Here is a 6,000-nt window from a genome sequence, read left to right as displayed (position 1 = left end):
GCGACAAGAAAGGCCAGGACGGCTAGATTATGTACGAAAAGAGGCAAACTTGCGTCAGCGCTAGCTCGTGAATCAGAGGAACGAGCAAAGGAGGAGCAAAGGACAATCAGAAATGAGGGCTCGTTGTTTGACAAAGTGAAGGCCCTTGTATTGGCGCATGGAGAGAAGGCGCGAAGAGGGCTGACAGGTGGCGCCTCTCGACTGGCTGGGACGAAAGGCGACAGGAGTGCGTGGCCTCGTTACACGAAAAGGGCATACGCACGGGGTTATTTGCTAGGTGTAGTTGCTTAATAGTTGCGTGCAGTGTTGGGCAGGCGGGAAAGCGGGCTACCGTGCGCTTTAGAGTGGGACTAAAATTATGCAGCTGTTTTAATGATGGTGCAGCAGACTACGCTGAGTTTGATGACACTGAATAAAATTAATGTCCTTTTCTATCCCCCCGGCTGGAGTAGTGCAGCACCGCTCCACTTTTGTTCCTCTAAAAACAGACAAATAACCAAGTCTACATTATTGACACTTCTATCGTCGCTGAATCGAATATGCGGCGATCTTCACGACACAACACGCTATTCGGGGATGTGCGCTTTCAAAAGGACGCGTGTTGTGTCATGTGTTGTGTCGCACAAATGCTAAAATACATTTAAGCATTTGTGCTTCTAACAACAAGAACGACAACAGAAATCAGCTTATTTTATATAAATGCAGCGATATGCATTAGCATTTGGGGGAGTCTCGTACCAGGCCCCAGCGACAGAGCGCCGCGCGCCACGACAGAATCGGCGGCATCTTTGGCAAGTAGAAGAAAGTTGCAGCGCACGGTTTGGTCCTGCTGGCAGAGGCTTCGGGGTATAAACTTTCATGGAGCTTCGCAGAATGACTTTAAGAGTAACCCCAAACTGGACATTTTGCTGCGTTCAGGAAAAGCGCACTAATCTCGAGGATTTGAAATCGTTACACGGCGAATGACTGAATGAGCAACGAAGTCAGTCATGTCAAGAGTCGCACGTTATGACATGCGCGCTCTTTTACACCTTGCACCGTCATTGAAAGGAATAGCTTGCCTTCTGGTATTGCCATTGAACCTGACCGAGTAAAATTTCGCGGCATGCTACGCGCCGCTAATTAGTTACATTTTCTTTTTTTGTTGTTGTGAGTTGCTATCAAGTACTTCAATCAATAGGTATATATTCATCGTACGGTTGTGATGTGTGCACTACCCATTTCTTTCCACTTATATTTTTACTAGCTGAAGTCTGCTAGCGTACCTTTGTCCTGTATTTCGTCTTATTCTTTTTGCATCTACTAGTTTGTAACAACTTCTATGTTTCTAAAGCCTCCCCCCACCCCTTATATATTGTATTCAACTGAGGGCCTTTAAGGATTCGGGGAATAAATTAAATAAATAAAAGTTACGTTCACGCGAAAGCAATGGTGGCTGTTCTCATAGACTTTCTTACTTCGCTAGCATTGAGCCAGTGCCGCAGCGACAAAATGGCATGCACTGTCCTGCACCGAAAAGGGACGTGACTGGCCGTGCAAGCTGAGCCAAGCTGAGCGTGCTGACAGCACACCGTGTTGCACCCACGGCACGTCAATCGCGAGCGGAGGAACCGTCTTTCACCCTCGAGACTTATTTTTCTATTATTTTTTTTTGCCCTGCGTACGTGAGTGGATGTGCGTTTGCGTGCCAATATAGTCTGTCCCTCTCTGTTTTGGTATTTTGCCTTTGCGCGTGGGATATGTCTGCGTGCTATAGCATCGTCTTCGTTTGTTTCGTCTTTCGTGTGTCTACTTTGCCGTCACTTCATTATGTATTTTCCTGGCTTGGGGAGGACGAGCCTTGCCGTCCTCTTTTCATGTGACTACGACGTCAGACCCCTTCCTTCCTGTGGAGTGCAATTCTCATCTTTAAAATTTATTTTTATTTCGCTCCTCCTAGGTAATGTTCATTGGGTGCGGCACGGCACCTAAGCTTAGCTTAGCTAGCGCATGGGACACATTGTACATGCTGAAACAGCGCACACCAACAGGGACATAGGGAAATTACAGGGACAATCTTTGACACTCAAATACACTCTTATTACTCAATTACGCCAAATAATTGTACACAATAGAAACACAGCGCACCATCTAAACAGTGAGAATAAATTATTTCAAGTATAGAATTCTTTTTTATTTTTGCGATGTTGAGGAGTGCTCATACAACAATACATATGTTTTGCCGTGTGTATAATATCAAGCAATTTTAACTAACCCACATTTCCCTCCAGTTACTTGTTTTTCTTAGTTCATTTTAGTTCTTGATTATTTTACTCCTCCTCGTTCTTCTTCCTTCCGTCTTTTATTCTCACCGTCAGCGGTAAAACTGAGTTGTGACTTGTACAAATGAAGTGTAGAACTTTAAGCGTGTTCGCTTCACGTGTGTCCAATAATGGAGGTTGAGATTCTCGCGGCCAGGACGCATCGCCCAACAGACAGCAAGAAAAAAAAAAACAGGGGGAGGGGGGGGGGGGTGTCGAAAGATTACTCTGACACCCTTCCGTTTCTCCCCGGAGGATCTTTTCGTCGTGCAATTATGCCGCCGCTGCTCCAGTTTCTTCGGCGCGAACAGGCGCCCTCTTACAACGTAGCGGTAAAATCGCGCACGTGTGGGCAGCCCCGACGTTGCGGGTGTGGGCCTGTTTCAAGGCGCAACCGTGGGCCGCGCACCACGGCCGCGTACCGGTGGAGCCGTCCCACCATCCTCAGTCTACAGTGGCACAACTTCCTCGCCCGTGACGCTGGCTGTATTGCACGCAGCTAGCGAGGCGCAAGGCCGCGAACGAACTCCTACGCGCACTGTGGGCTCCCACATTTTCGGCGGCGAATACGTGCCGCGCCGCTGCCGTCAGAATGGCGGTTACCCGTGCGTCGTGGAAGCGATTGTGCGTGCAAGACGCCGGCCGTCTCGCGTCCACCACCTTGGGCGTGCACCTCTTTCTCGTGCCGTACTAGTTATTGCGTCGTCTGCGCTTTGCTTGCGGTGTTCATGACGGCACGGGTTATCGAGGCTCCAATTAGCGTTGGCCAATTATGTTAGCGACTTGCCTTGGCCTCTACGGGGAAATGGTTCGTGGGGGTGTGGAACAGGGTGAAAGCGAGCGCAAAGTACGACGGCTAATGGAAACCTCCTGACGGCCCAGACGTAACACGTATAGGCCCGGTGGCTTTATGAGGGGGGAGGGGAAGGGAAACGAAGGAGGTGGAGCGAGAAAGAGAAACTGGAGCTGCCTGTGTAGGCTTACAGTGCAGCTTCAACGTATAGCTATCTGGAACCTAGTTAGCAGCCCCTCTTTAAGCAAACGTTTACGACGGTGCTGGGGAAAACGATTCCTTTCGCTAGTCATTCGGCTCCGAATAAGATCACTCCTTATTTGGGGACTGTTGTATCTTGTTTTGTTGCATTATTTTTTTCTTCTTTTAGCTCCTGTGCCAAGAATCGTGCCGCTGGTTTGTGTTCCTGTTTACGGTACCTGTCAGCCACATTATTAACAAATGAACAATCGGTTTTAATGAAATTAAATAATGTGCTCTTATAGCAGTAGATTTCGACCCTCTGCTAATCACGGTAAATTGTGTTTCACTGCATGCCGAACATGGATAAGGTTCCGCCATTCTTACAGTGATCGAGTTAACTTGGGGCTGTTCTAATGAAGCTTCAATAAAATGTAACGTTATTTAACATGTTAATTAATTAATTACAAGAATCATACAGCGCAGAGTATCAACATAACAGGTAATGTCAAACGATGTTCCGGTCATCTTGCGCCTCTTCGTATACTTCCCGTTGCGCTACAATCTTCATTATTTTTGTCGTTCGAGCAGCCCTTCTCGAAACCGGAAGTGTATTGGAGCAAATAAGGAAGGCCAGCAGTAGCTTTTGAGCACGTTCCACTTCACCTGTAGACCAGACTGAGGCAAGGAGCTCTTACGAAGAGAACCAGACTGCACTGCCTCGTTTCTATTCCACTTGGGTTTTCTTCACAAACGTAATTAGCGGATGCTGGAATTCGAGCGCGTAGGGAGAAAAACACGAGAAAAAAAAAAAAAACGATGTAGAGTGACTTTTTTCTGACCGAAAGCCCACCATCCGCGCACGCAAACACATTACGAACGTTATGAGCACATCTTTTTTTTGTCCAGTAACAGGCAGCGCCAACCCCGATGTGATCTCAGTAAGAGGCAGAATAGCGACCGCAACCTTTGTGGACCATTGAATACATATAATGGCATCACCTAAAGCATCCCGCCAGAGAGATAGAGAAATTATTGTTGTTTTGTTTTCATACATAAAAAAAAAATCAATAGTGGACAGGAGATAGCTGGAAACTGCCACCAGGAGCGGCACAATGCTTGCCGGCTGTAGAAACGAAAAAGTACCTAAGAAATGAATAGTGAGCGAAGAAAAGAAGGGATATTAAGAGGGAGACAAAATAATAAAAATAAAAAAAGTGGTTATGGGTAAAGAGGGGGGGGGGGGGGGGGGCGGGCTGAAGAACAACACATTGATGAAACATGCGTAAGAGCTTGTAGTCAAGAAGAAACTGAGAGGTCGGTCGGAATCAAAGTTCTTGCAAGCAAATACAAAATTGCAATGAGGAAAGGGAGTGAAATGATAAAAAGAAATAAATAACATGGCGACAAAATTCATTGGGCAAACGTATGCAGTATGGTTCAGTATCAGAGGAAACATTTAGCTGACTATAACGGAGGACATTAAACGCAAGCATTTTTTTAAGCTTTCGTGAAGAAAAAAGAAAGCGACCGATTTTATGCGTTAGACGGATATAGTTATATATAACTAAGAGTAATCTGAAGGCCTTCGTGTCTTCTGTCACCTGTAATCAAACTAAAATGCTAAATAGGTATTTTGCTTACCAGTGGGCCATAAGTTAACAAACAGAGCGAAGGCTCCACAAACTCTCAGATTCAACGAATTCCCATTCAGAAGTTTCAGGACAGCTTCGCTATCACAGAGTTCCGCAAATTTCGCATAGTTTTGCCAACAGTATCACCTAGCTTACCCGATATTGCCATGGGTGCTATAGGTCACCGATAATCAAGTAACAAAGAAAAAAAGAAAAGATCTCTGCATTCTAGTTGAGAAGCGGATCCTTGGCGAGTCTAGGACATAACCACCAACACCTGAGTGTCGATGCTGCCCCCTTGCCAACTAAACCAGCGATTCACAAATTTTCTCGCTCTCGACCCCTTTGAAATGATTGAGAGACGACTGGGATCCTCCTTGAAAGCTTTTTTCTCCTTACGCAAACTCATGTTCAAAGATTCAGACGCTGAGAACAAAACCGCACGTAAGTGCTGTTTTCAATCTTGTTTTCTGCTGCCTGGATTACGTTTTGTTGCGTTAAGCTACTTTTTAAAAAGAAGAATGAAAAAAGAGGCATACGACGTTGAAGTACCCTAGAGCACTTCAGCGACAGAATATAGCGCTTGGTGAACACTGAGTCAGCCCTTGCGGCGCCGGTTTCATACATTCAATAACATCGAGGCGGACACCTTACGACACTGAGCAAAGTGGGAGGAAAGGCCGCACTTTTTGAGGTACAAGAAAGGAAGCCGATCACAGTCGGTGAACGCTTACGCTGACTGTCGATGCTTACGCAGGTTTCATGCTTTCCTTCCGCTTCTGTGTGCAAAGTACACATTCATAGGTTTGTGGTGCGGGAAGAGCGAAAGCTTGTTATTCTTACTTTTGATTCTTTTTTTTTTGAACCCGTCGATTTACTCTTACTCGCTTTGGTATTCTTTTCAGTGGAAACTACAATACTTACAACTACTTTCCATTTCGCGTGCATTAGAAAAACTACTAAGGTCGAGAAGGGGAAGAATTTTTGCGTATTAACCGAACGCCTGATTTCCTTCTGTCATACAATTTCTTATACGATGCACCCATAGGATAACGAAAACACTGTGCGGTTGCCTGAAATTTGTTGGCAGCAG

The sequence above is a fragment of the Dermacentor andersoni genome, chromosome 5 (genome assembly GCF_023375885.2).
Source record: "Dermacentor andersoni chromosome 5, qqDerAnde1_hic_scaffold, whole genome shotgun sequence".
Taxonomy (NCBI): domain Eukaryota; kingdom Metazoa; phylum Arthropoda; class Arachnida; order Ixodida; family Ixodidae; genus Dermacentor; species Dermacentor andersoni.
This window is presented reverse-complemented; position numbering follows the sequence as displayed.